Raw genomic sequence first — 10,583 nt, 5'->3', positions numbered from 1 at the left:
GGACTGCAGAAAGCCGTCGCTGAGATCGTGAGTACACAGATGTGCTCGAAAGTGTAGGACAGAGCGAACATTCATTTCTTTTTAAGAATCGCAATTCAATCATTCGAGTGCGGCAAAGGCAGTGGTGCAGCGTTTCTTTTCTTAAGATCTCGCAGCTGCTTGGAGGTATGTCCATCGTTTTAAGACGACAGAAAACTAGCGTCAGCGGTGCGTCAGTGGGAAGTCGGTGAAGTCGCCATTGGAGCCATAAGCCAGTAATTACAACATGCGAATCACTCGCACACCATGTAGCATGCACCACAACGCTCGGCCGAGGGACCGGACAGCTCAGTCGGTAGAGCGCTAGACCCTCAACCAAAGGGTCCCGGGCTCAAACCCCCGCCAGGCGAAAATTAACACACTGTCGTAACGGCTAATGGAAACCCTACAGAAAAGAGTGACGCCACGCCGCTTTCTGCCATCAGATTGCTTCTAAAGACGGCGGTTCCACTTGTGCCACCGGCAGTCGTGGCCGAGTGGTTAAGGCGTCTGACTTGAAATCAGATTCCCTCTGGGAGCGTAGGTTCGAGTCCTGCCGACTGCGAAAATTTTCTCGCTCTCAAAAGATGGACGTTCAGCTGCATCCTAGCAGTTGCGTCACTACTAAACACGCGCGTCACCAGCAATGTGCAGTGTTATTTGATCGAGGGCGCAGCGTTACAGTCGCGCCCAGAAGCCGCAGCTCATCTCCTCGTCTCACAGCCGCCCACCGGGTGTTAGTACAAGTGTCGCCTCACTGGGCAGTGCAGATGTGTCCATTTTAGCTTGCAGACGATGACGTGTAGCAATTGATGAGCTAACGCAATTCGAATGTTTTACCGTGTGTATCTCCTAGATACTGCCTCTCATACGGTGGAGAGGCTCACTCCTTCTTGTGTCTCGTTCTCTGCACACGAGTTGCCCCTGGCATCGATATAGCACGGGTTTTCTAGCGTCAGCGCGGCGTCACGTGAAGTCAGCGAAGTGAATATTACACGAGTCGAGTCGACATGTTTGCTTGTTACGATGATGGAAGCAGAAGAAATGTGTGTGGGACTTCACTGCATCGGCTGCTCGCCTTTCAGCGTCCCTGTGTCTTATCAGACGAAGGTGACTGTGAAATTGGCAACGAGGCAGAGGTTAACAAACACATGCAAACAGGAACGTTCAACGTCAGCCGAAATAGCTCAGTTGGGAGAGCGTTAGACTGAAGATCTAAAGGTCCCTGGTTCGATCCCGGGTTTCGGCAGGTATTCGTTTTGATGCGACGCCAATGGAATTGCTCTGCGTTGGTGATAATGCAACTACCGCTGACAACAAAAATGACTCTCTCCTGTAGCTGTTCTGGTTGTCTAGTGCATGCCATAAGAGAGACTCACTAGACAACTAACTCCCTTAGAAGCAAAAGAATCAAAAAAGTCCTACCGACTGCGTTCCTTTTTCTGTGTCAGGTGGTGAAGAACGTCTTCAACGGAACCGTGAAACGAGCGAAAACGTGGGAAACATTGCATTCGAAATGCTTGCGAATTTTCCAATTGCCCAGTGAGTGTCGACAAAATATGTAAATTCTCTGCTCCAACGTATGAGACGCAACGACTCCTGCAATTTGTTGTTGCATCGTGTGTCAGCAGTCTTCGATAGTGTGTTACGAGCTTAGTGCGATAAGTTTGCAGGCAGCATTTAGGCGACGTTTTATTAGTAACGGCCCCATGCAGCGATTGCACAACAGTAAAGGACATGAGTCAATGTATAGTTGTGCATCGTGAGAGGTATCACAGCGTCGTGTGAGCCCGGATAGCTCAGTCGGTAGAGCATTAGGCTTTTAACCTAAGGGTCCAGGGTTCAAGTCCCTGTCCGGGCGGAAATTTTAATACTTTGGTAGCGATTCGTCTGGTAGCGGTGGAAACGCTACGGAAAATAACGAAGCTACGCCGTTTTCTGACACCACAGTGCTTTAAACGGTAGCAGTTGCATGTGTCGGGACAACACCGCGCTACCGGCAGTCGTGGCCGAGTGGTTAAGGCGTCTGACTCGAAATCAGATTCCCTCTGGGAGCGTAGGTTCGAATCCTACCGGCTGCGTGCGATTTTGCGTAAAGAGGAGCAAAAATTTTCGCACACATGTGACATGCGTGGGCGAATGCGGGTGCAAACCAGTGACGCCATTCTCAACAAGACGAAAGTTTCCGTTTAAGAATACTGAGTTTCGCGACGACCGCTGCTTACTGTGGCCATCGGTTCACCTCGCACTGACGCTGGGACTGCAGAAAGCCGTCGCTGAGATCGTGAGTACACAGATGTGCTCGAAAGTGTAGGACAGAGCGAACATTCATTTCTTTTTAAGAATCGCAATTCAATCATTCGAGTGCGGCAAAGGCAGTGGTGCAGCGTTTCTTTTCTTAAGATCTCGCAGCTGCTTGGAGGTATGTCCATCGTTTTAAGACGACAGAAAACTAGCGTCAGCGGTGCGTCAGTGGGAAGTCGGTGAAGTCGCCATTGGAGCCATAAGCCAGTAATTACAACATGCGAATCACTCGCACACCATGTAGCATGCACCACAACGCTCGGCCGAGGGACCGGACAGCTCAGTCGGTAGAGCGCTAGACCCTCAACCAAAGGGTCCCGGGCTCAAACCCCCGCCAGGCGAAAATTAACACACTGTCGTAACGGCTAATGGAAACCCTACAGAAAAGAGTGACGCCACGCCGCTTTCTGCCATCAGATTGCTTCTAAAGACGGCGGTTCCACTTGTGCCACCGGCAGTCGTGGCCGAGTGGTTAAGGCGTCTGACTTGAAATCAGATTCCCTCTGGGAGCGTAGGTTCGAGTCCTGCCGACTGCGAAAATTTTCTCGCTCTCAAAAGATGGACGTTCAGCTGCATCCTAGCAGTTGCGTCACTACTAAACACGCGCGTCACCAGCAATGTGCAGTGTTATTTGATCGAGGGCGCAGCGTTACAGTCGCGCCCAGAAGCCGCAGCTCATCTCCTCGTCTCACAGCCGCCCACCGGGTGTTAGTACAAGTGTCGCCTCACTGGGCAGTGCAGATGTGTCCATTTTAGCTTGCAGACGATGACGTGTAGCAATTGATGAGCTAACGCAATTCGAATGTTTTACCGTGTGTATCTCCTAGATACTGCCTCTCATACGGTGGAGAGGCTCACTCCTTCTTGTGTCTCGTTCTCTGCACACGAGTTGCCCCTGGCATCGATATAGCACGGGTTTTCTAGCGTCAGCGCGGCGTCACGTGAAGTCAGCGAAGTGAATATTACACGAGTCGAGTCGACATGTTTGCTTGTTACGATGATGGAAGCAGAAGAAATGTGTGTGGGACTTCACTGCATCGGCTGCTCGCCTTTCAGCGTCCCTGTGTCTTATCAGACGAAGGTGACTGTGAAATTGGCAACGAGGCAGAGGTTAACAAACACATGCAAACAGGAACGTTCAACGTCAGCCGAAATAGCTCAGTTGGGAGAGCGTTAGACTGAAGATCTAAAGGTCCCTGGTTCGATCCCGGGTTTCGGCAGGTATTCGTTTTGATGCGACGCCAATGGAATTGCTCTGCGTTGGTGATAATGCAACTACCGCTGACAACAAAAATGACTCTCTCCTGTAGCTGTTCTGGTTGTCTAGTGCATGCCATAAGAGAGACTCACTAGACAACTAACTCCCTTAGAAGCAAAAGAATCAAAAAAGTCCTACCGACTGCGTTCCTTTTTCTGTGTCAGGTGGTGAAGAACGTCTTCAACGGAACCGTGAAACGAGCGAAAACGTGGGAAACATTGCATTCGAAATGCTTGCGAATTTTCCAATTGCCCAGTGAGTGTCGACAAAATATGTAAATTCTCTGCTCCAACGTATGAGACGCAACGACTCCTGCAATTTGTTGTTGCATCGTGTGTCAGCAGTCTTCGATAGTGTGTTACGAGCTTAGTGCGATAAGTTTGCAGGCAGCATTTAGGCGACGTTTTATTAGTAACGGCCCCATGCAGCGATTGCACAACAGTAAAGGACATGAGTCAATGTATAGTTGTGCATCGTGAGAGGTATCACAGCGTCGTGTGAGCCCGGATAGCTCAGTCGGTAGAGCATTAGGCTTTTAACCTAAGGGTCCAGGGTTCAAGTCCCTGTCCGGGCGGAAATTTTAATACTTTGGTAGCGATTCGTCTGGTAGCGGTGGAAACGCTACGGAAAATAACGAAGCTACGCCGTTTTCTGACACCACAGTGCTTTAAACGGTAGCAGTTGCATGTGTCGGGACAACACCGCGCTACCGGCAGTCGTGGCCGAGTGGTTAAGGCGTCTGACTCGAAATCAGATTCCCTCTGGGAGCGTAGGTTCGAATCCTACCGGCTGCGTGCGATTTTGCGTAAAGAGGAGCAAAAATTTTCGCACACATGTGACATGCGTGGGCGAATGCGGGTGCAAACCAGTGACGCCATTCTCAACAAGACGAAAGTTTCCGTTTAAGAATACTGAGTTTCGCGACGACCGCTGCTTACTGTGGCCATCGGTTCACCTCGCACTGACGCTGGGACTGCAGAAAGCCGTCGCTGAGATCGTGAGTACACAGATGTGCTCGAAAGTGTAGGACAGAGCGAACATTCATTTCTTTTTAAGAATCGCAATTCAATCATTCGAGTGCGGCAAAGGCAGTGGTGCAGCGTTTCTTTTCTTAAGATCTCGCAGCTGCTTGGAGGTATGTCCATCGTTTTAAGACGACAGAAAACTAGCGTCAGCGGTGCGTCAGTGGGAAGTCGGTGAAGTCGCCATTGGAGCCATAAGCCAGTAATTACAACATGCGAATCACTCGCACACCATGTAGCATGCACCACAACGCTCGGCCGAGGGACCGGACAGCTCAGTCGGTAGAGCGCTAGACCCTCAACCAAAGGGTCCCGGGCTCAAACCCCCGCCAGGCGAAAATTAACACACTGTCGTAACGGCTAATGGAAACCCTACAGAAAAGAGTGACGCCACGCCGCTTTCTGCCATCAGATTGCTTCTAAAGACGGCGGTTCCACTTGTGCCACCGGCAGTCGTGGCCGAGTGGTTAAGGCGTCTGACTTGAAATCAGATTCCCTCTGGGAGCGTAGGTTCGAGTCCTGCCGACTGCGAAAATTTTCTCGCTCTCAAAAGATGGACGTTCAGCTGCATCCTAGCAGTTGCGTCACTACTAAACACGCGCGTCACCAGCAATGTGCAGTGTTATTTGATCGAGGGCGCAGCGTTACAGTCGCGCCCAGAAGCCGCAGCTCATCTCCTCGTCTCACAGCCGCCCACCGGGTGTTAGTACAAGTGTCGCCTCACTGGGCAGTGCAGATGTGTCCATTTTAGCTTGCAGACGATGACGTGTAGCAATTGATGAGCTAACGCAATTCGAATGTTTTACCGTGTGTATCTCCTAGATACTGCCTCTCATACGGTGGAGAGGCTCACTCCTTCTTGTGTCTCGTTCTCTGCACACGAGTTGCCCCTGGCATCGATATAGCACGGGTTTTCTAGCGTCAGCGCGGCGTCACGTGAAGTCAGCGAAGTGAATATTACACGAGTCGAGTCGACATGTTTGCTTGTTACGATGATGGAAGCAGAAGAAATGTGTGTGGGACTTCACTGCATCGGCTGCTCGCCTTTCAGCGTCCCTGTGTCTTATCAGACGAAGGTGACTGTGAAATTGGCAACGAGGCAGAGGTTAACAAACACATGCAAACAGGAACGTTCAACGTCAGCCGAAATAGCTCAGTTGGGAGAGCGTTAGACTGAAGATCTAAAGGTCCCTGGTTCGATCCCGGGTTTCGGCAGGTATTCGTTTTGATGCGACGCCAATGGAATTGCTCTGCGTTGGTGATAATGCAACTACCGCTGACAACAAAAATGACTCTCTCCTGTAGCTGTTCTGGTTGTCTAGTGCATGCCATAAGAGAGACTCACTAGACAACTAACTCCCTTAGAAGCAAAAGAATCAAAAAAGTCCTACCGACTGCGTTCCTTTTTCTGTGTCAGGTGGTGAAGAACGTCTTCAACGGAACCGTGAAACGAGCGAAAACGTGGGAAACATTGCATTCGAAATGCTTGCGAATTTTCCAATTGCCCAGTGAGTGTCGACAAAATATGTAAATTCTCTGCTCCAACGTATGAGACGCAACGACTCCTGCAATTTGTTGTTGCATCGTGTGTCAGCAGTCTTCGATAGTGTGTTACGAGCTTAGTGCGATAAGTTTGCAGGCAGCATTTAGGCGACGTTTTATTAGTAACGGCCCCATGCAGCGATTGCACAACAGTAAAGGACATGAGTCAATGTATAGTTGTGCATCGTGAGAGGTATCACAGCGTCGTGTGAGCCCGGATAGCTCAGTCGGTAGAGCATTAGGCTTTTAACCTAAGGGTCCAGGGTTCAAGTCCCTGTCCGGGCGGAAATTTTAATACTTTGGTAGCGATTCGTCTGGTAGCGGTGGAAACGCTACGGAAAATAACGAAGCTACGCCGTTTTCTGACACCACAGTGCTTTAAACGGTAGCAGTTGCATGTGTCGGGACAACACCGCGCTACCGGCAGTCGTGGCCGAGTGGTTAAGGCGTCTGACTCGAAATCAGATTCCCTCTGGGAGCGTAGGTTCGAATCCTACCGGCTGCGTGCGATTTTGCGTAAAGAGGAGCAAAAATTTTCGCACACATGTGACATGCGTGGGCGAATGCGGGTGCAAACCAGTGACGCCATTCTCAACAAGACGAAAGTTTCCGTTTAAGAATACTGAGTTTCGCGACGACCGCTGCTTACTGTGGCCATCGGTTCACCTCGCACTGACGCTGGGACTGCAGAAAGCCGTCGCTGAGATCGTGAGTACACAGATGTGCTCGAAAGTGTAGGACAGAGCGAACATTCATTTCTTTTTAAGAATCGCAATTCAATCATTCGAGTGCGGCAAAGGCAGTGGTGCAGCGTTTCTTTTCTTAAGATCTCGCAGCTGCTTGGAGGTATGTCCATCGTTTTAAGACGACAGAAAACTAGCGTCAGCGGTGCGTCAGTGGGAAGTCGGTGAAGTCGCCATTGGAGCCATAAGCCAGTAATTACAACATGCGAATCACTCGCACACCATGTAGCATGCACCACAACGCTCGGCCGAGGGACCGGACAGCTCAGTCGGTAGAGCGCTAGACCCTCAACCAAAGGGTCCCGGGCTCAAACCCCCGCCAGGCGAAAATTAACACACTGTCGTAACGGCTAATGGAAACCCTACAGAAAAGAGTGACGCCACGCCGCTTTCTGCCATCAGATTGCTTCTAAAGACGGCGGTTCCACTTGTGCCACCGGCAGTCGTGGCCGAGTGGTTAAGGCGTCTGACTTGAAATCAGATTCCCTCTGGGAGCGTAGGTTCGAGTCCTGCCGACTGCGAAAATTTTCTCGCTCTCAAAAGATGGACGTTCAGCTGCATCCTAGCAGTTGCGTCACTACTAAACACGCGCGTCACCAGCAATGTGCAGTGTTATTTGATCGAGGGCGCAGCGTTACAGTCGCGCCCAGAAGCCGCAGCTCATCTCCTCGTCTCACAGCCGCCCACCGGGTGTTAGTACAAGTGTCGCCTCACTGGGCAGTGCAGATGTGTCCATTTTAGCTTGCAGACGATGACGTGTAGCAATTGATGAGCTAACGCAATTCGAATGTTTTACCGTGTGTATCTCCTAGATACTGCCTCTCATACGGTGGAGAGGCTCACTCCTTCTTGTGTCTCGTTCTCTGCACACGAGTTGCCCCTGGCATCGATATAGCACGGGTTTTCTAGCGTCAGCGCGGCGTCACGTGAAGTCAGCGAAGTGAATATTACACGAGTCGAGTCGACATGTTTGCTTGTTACGATGATGGAAGCAGAAGAAATGTGTGTGGGACTTCACTGCATCGGCTGCTCGCCTTTCAGCGTCCCTGTGTCTTATCAGACGAAGGTGACTGTGAAATTGGCAACGAGGCAGAGGTTAACAAACACATGCAAACAGGAACGTTCAACGTCAGCCGAAATAGCTCAGTTGGGAGAGCGTTAGACTGAAGATCTAAAGGTCCCTGGTTCGATCCCGGGTTTCGGCAGGTATTCGTTTTGATGCGACGCCAATGGAATTGCTCTGCGTTGGTGATAATGCAACTACCGCTGACAACAAAAATGACTCTCTCCTGTAGCTGTTCTGGTTGTCTAGTGCATGCCATAAGAGAGACTCACTAGACAACTAACTCCCTTAGAAGCAAAAGAATCAAAAAAGTCCTACCGACTGCGTTCCTTTTTCTGTGTCAGGTGGTGAAGAACGTCTTCAACGGAACCGTGAAACGAGCGAAAACGTGGGAAACATTGCATTCGAAATGCTTGCGAATTTTCCAATTGCCCAGTGAGTGTCGACAAAATATGTAAATTCTCTGCTCCAACGTATGAGACGCAACGACTCCTGCAATTTGTTGTTGCATCGTGTGTCAGCAGTCTTCGATAGTGTGTTACGAGCTTAGTGCGATAAGTTTGCAGGCAGCATTTAGGCGACGTTTTATTAGTAACGGCCCCATGCAGCGATTGCACAACAGTAAAGGACATGAGTCAATGTATAGTTGTGCATCGTGAGAGGTATCACAGCGTCGTGTGAGCCCGGATAGCTCAGTCGGTAGAGCATTAGGCTTTTAACCTAAGGGTCCAGGGTTCAAGTCCCTGTCCGGGCGGAAATTTTAATACTTTGGTAGCGATTCGTCTGGTAGCGGTGGAAACGCTACGGAAAATAACGAAGCTACGCCGTTTTCTGACACCACAGTGCTTTAAACGGTAGCAGTTGCATGTGTCGGGACAACACCGCGCTACCGGCAGTCGTGGCCGAGTGGTTAAGGCGTCTGACTCGAAATCAGATTCCCTCTGGGAGCGTAGGTTCGAATCCTACCGGCTGCGTGCGATTTTGCGTAAAGAGGAGCAAAAATTTTCGCACACATGTGACATGCGTGGGCGAATGCGGGTGCAAACCAGTGACGCCATTCTCAACAAGACGAAAGTTTCCGTTTAAGAATACTGAGTTTCGCGACGACCGCTGCTTACTGTGGCCATCGGTTCACCTCGCACTGACGCTGGGACTGCAGAAAGCCGTCGCTGAGATCGTGAGTACACAGATGTGCTCGAAAGTGTAGGACAGAGCGAACATTCATTTCTTTTTAAGAATCGCAATTCAATCATTCGAGTGCGGCAAAGGCAGTGGTGCAGCGTTTCTTTTCTTAAGATCTCGCAGCTGCTTGGAGGTATGTCCATCGTTTTAAGACGACAGAAAACTAGCGTCAGCGGTGCGTCAGTGGGAAGTCGGTGAAGTCGCCATTGGAGCCATAAGCCAGTAATTACAACATGCGAATCACTCGCACACCATGTAGCATGCACCACAACGCTCGGCCGAGGGACCGGACAGCTCAGTCGGTAGAGCGCTAGACCCTCAACCAAAGGGTCCCGGGCTCAAACCCCCGCCAGGCGAAAATTAACACACTGTCGTAACGGCTAATGGAAACCCTACAGAAAAGAGTGACGCCACGCCGCTTTCTGCCATCAGATTGCTTCTAAAGACGGCGGTTCCACTTGTGCCACCGGCAGTCGTGGCCGAGTGGTTAAGGCGTCTGACTTGAAATCAGATTCCCTCTGGGAGCGTAGGTTCGAGTCCTGCCGACTGCGAAAATTTTCTCGCTCTCAAAAGATGGACGTTCAGCTGCATCCTAGCAGTTGCGTCACTACTAAACACGCGCGTCACCAGCAATGTGCAGTGTTATTTGATCGAGGGCGCAGCGTTACAGTCGCGCCCAGAAGCCGCAGCTCATCTCCTCGTCTCACAGCCGCCCACCGGGTGTTAGTACAAGTGTCGCCTCACTGGGCAGTGCAGATGTGTCCATTTTAGCTTGCAGACGATGACGTGTAGCAATTGATGAGCTAACGCAATTCGAATGTTTTACCGTGTGTATCTCCTAGATACTGCCTCTCATACGGTGGAGAGGCTCACTCCTTCTTGTGTCTCGTTCTCTGCACACGAGTTGCCCCTGGCATCGATATAGCACGGGTTTTCTAGCGTCAGCGCGGCGTCACGTGAAGTCAGCGAAGTGAATATTACACGAGTCGAGTCGACATGTTTGCTTGTTACGATGATGGAAGCAGAAGAAATGTGTGTGGGACTTCACTGCATCGGCTGCTCGCCTTTCAGCGTCCCTGTGTCTTATCAGACGAAGGTGACTGTGAAATTGGCAACGAGGCAGAGGTTAACAAACACATGCAAACAGGAACGTTCAACGTCAGCCGAAATAGCTCAGTTGGGAGAGCGTTAGACTGAAGATCTAAAGGTCCCTGGTTCGATCCCGGGTTTCGGCAGGTATTCGTTTTGATGCGACGCCAATGGAATTGCTCTGCGTTGGTGATAATGCAACTACCGCTGACAACAAAAATGACTCTCTCCTGTAGCTGTTCTGGTTGTCTAGTGCATGCCATAAGAGAGACTCACTAGACAACTAACTCCCTTAGAAGCAAAAGAATCAAAAAAGTCCTACCGACTGCGTTCCTTTTTCTGTGTCAGGTGGTGAAGAACGT

At 50.5% G+C, this 10,583-nt stretch overlaps 18 non-coding genes across 18 annotated transcripts; all 18 read left to right on the top strand.

The window, feature by feature from the left end:
- Nucleotides 1–501: 501 nt before the first annotated feature.
- Trnas-uga lies at nt 502–583 on the top strand. Its single transcript has one exon. It is a non-coding gene; the product is annotated as a tRNA-Ser (tRNA).
- Nucleotides 584–1,194: 611 nt separating this feature from the next.
- On the top strand, nt 1,195–1,267 carry Trnaf-gaa. Its single transcript has one exon. It is a non-coding gene; the product is annotated as a tRNA-Phe (tRNA).
- A 539-nt stretch (nt 1,268–1,806) lies between these two features.
- Nucleotides 1,807–1,879, top strand: Trnak-uuu. Its single transcript has one exon. It is a non-coding gene; the product is annotated as a tRNA-Lys (tRNA).
- Nucleotides 1,880–2,017: 138 nt separating this feature from the next.
- On the top strand, nt 2,018–2,099 carry Trnas-cga. The gene has a single exon. It is a non-coding gene; the product is annotated as a tRNA-Ser (tRNA).
- A 677-nt stretch (nt 2,100–2,776) lies between these two features.
- Trnas-uga lies at nt 2,777–2,858 on the top strand. The gene has a single exon. It is a non-coding gene; the product is annotated as a tRNA-Ser (tRNA).
- Nucleotides 2,859–3,469: 611 nt separating this feature from the next.
- Nucleotides 3,470–3,542, top strand: Trnaf-gaa. The gene has a single exon. It is a non-coding gene; the product is annotated as a tRNA-Phe (tRNA).
- A 539-nt stretch (nt 3,543–4,081) lies between these two features.
- On the top strand, nt 4,082–4,154 carry Trnak-uuu. Its single transcript has one exon. It is a non-coding gene; the product is annotated as a tRNA-Lys (tRNA).
- Nucleotides 4,155–4,292: 138 nt separating this feature from the next.
- On the top strand, nt 4,293–4,374 carry Trnas-cga. The gene has a single exon. It is a non-coding gene; the product is annotated as a tRNA-Ser (tRNA).
- A 677-nt stretch (nt 4,375–5,051) lies between these two features.
- Trnas-uga lies at nt 5,052–5,133 on the top strand. The gene has a single exon. It is a non-coding gene; the product is annotated as a tRNA-Ser (tRNA).
- Nucleotides 5,134–5,744: 611 nt separating this feature from the next.
- On the top strand, nt 5,745–5,817 carry Trnaf-gaa. The gene has a single exon. It is a non-coding gene; the product is annotated as a tRNA-Phe (tRNA).
- A 539-nt stretch (nt 5,818–6,356) lies between these two features.
- Trnak-uuu lies at nt 6,357–6,429 on the top strand. Its single transcript has one exon. It is a non-coding gene; the product is annotated as a tRNA-Lys (tRNA).
- A 138-nt stretch (nt 6,430–6,567) lies between these two features.
- Trnas-cga lies at nt 6,568–6,649 on the top strand. The gene has a single exon. It is a non-coding gene; the product is annotated as a tRNA-Ser (tRNA).
- Nucleotides 6,650–7,326: 677 nt separating this feature from the next.
- Nucleotides 7,327–7,408, top strand: Trnas-uga. The gene has a single exon. It is a non-coding gene; the product is annotated as a tRNA-Ser (tRNA).
- Nucleotides 7,409–8,019: 611 nt separating this feature from the next.
- On the top strand, nt 8,020–8,092 carry Trnaf-gaa. Its single transcript has one exon. It is a non-coding gene; the product is annotated as a tRNA-Phe (tRNA).
- Nucleotides 8,093–8,631: 539 nt separating this feature from the next.
- Trnak-uuu lies at nt 8,632–8,704 on the top strand. The gene has a single exon. It is a non-coding gene; the product is annotated as a tRNA-Lys (tRNA).
- A 138-nt stretch (nt 8,705–8,842) lies between these two features.
- Nucleotides 8,843–8,924, top strand: Trnas-cga. The gene has a single exon. It is a non-coding gene; the product is annotated as a tRNA-Ser (tRNA).
- Nucleotides 8,925–9,601: 677 nt separating this feature from the next.
- Nucleotides 9,602–9,683, top strand: Trnas-uga. Its single transcript has one exon. It is a non-coding gene; the product is annotated as a tRNA-Ser (tRNA).
- Nucleotides 9,684–10,294: 611 nt separating this feature from the next.
- Nucleotides 10,295–10,367, top strand: Trnaf-gaa. The gene has a single exon. It is a non-coding gene; the product is annotated as a tRNA-Phe (tRNA).
- Nucleotides 10,368–10,583: the final 216 nt, after the last annotated feature.

Source organism: Schistocerca americana, chromosome 3 (assembly GCF_021461395.2).
Source record: "Schistocerca americana isolate TAMUIC-IGC-003095 chromosome 3, iqSchAmer2.1, whole genome shotgun sequence".
Taxonomy (NCBI): Eukaryota; Metazoa; Arthropoda; class Insecta; order Orthoptera; family Acrididae; genus Schistocerca; species Schistocerca americana.
The sequence above is the reverse complement of the archived record's forward strand: the minus strand, read 5'-3'. Positions and strand labels throughout refer to the sequence as shown.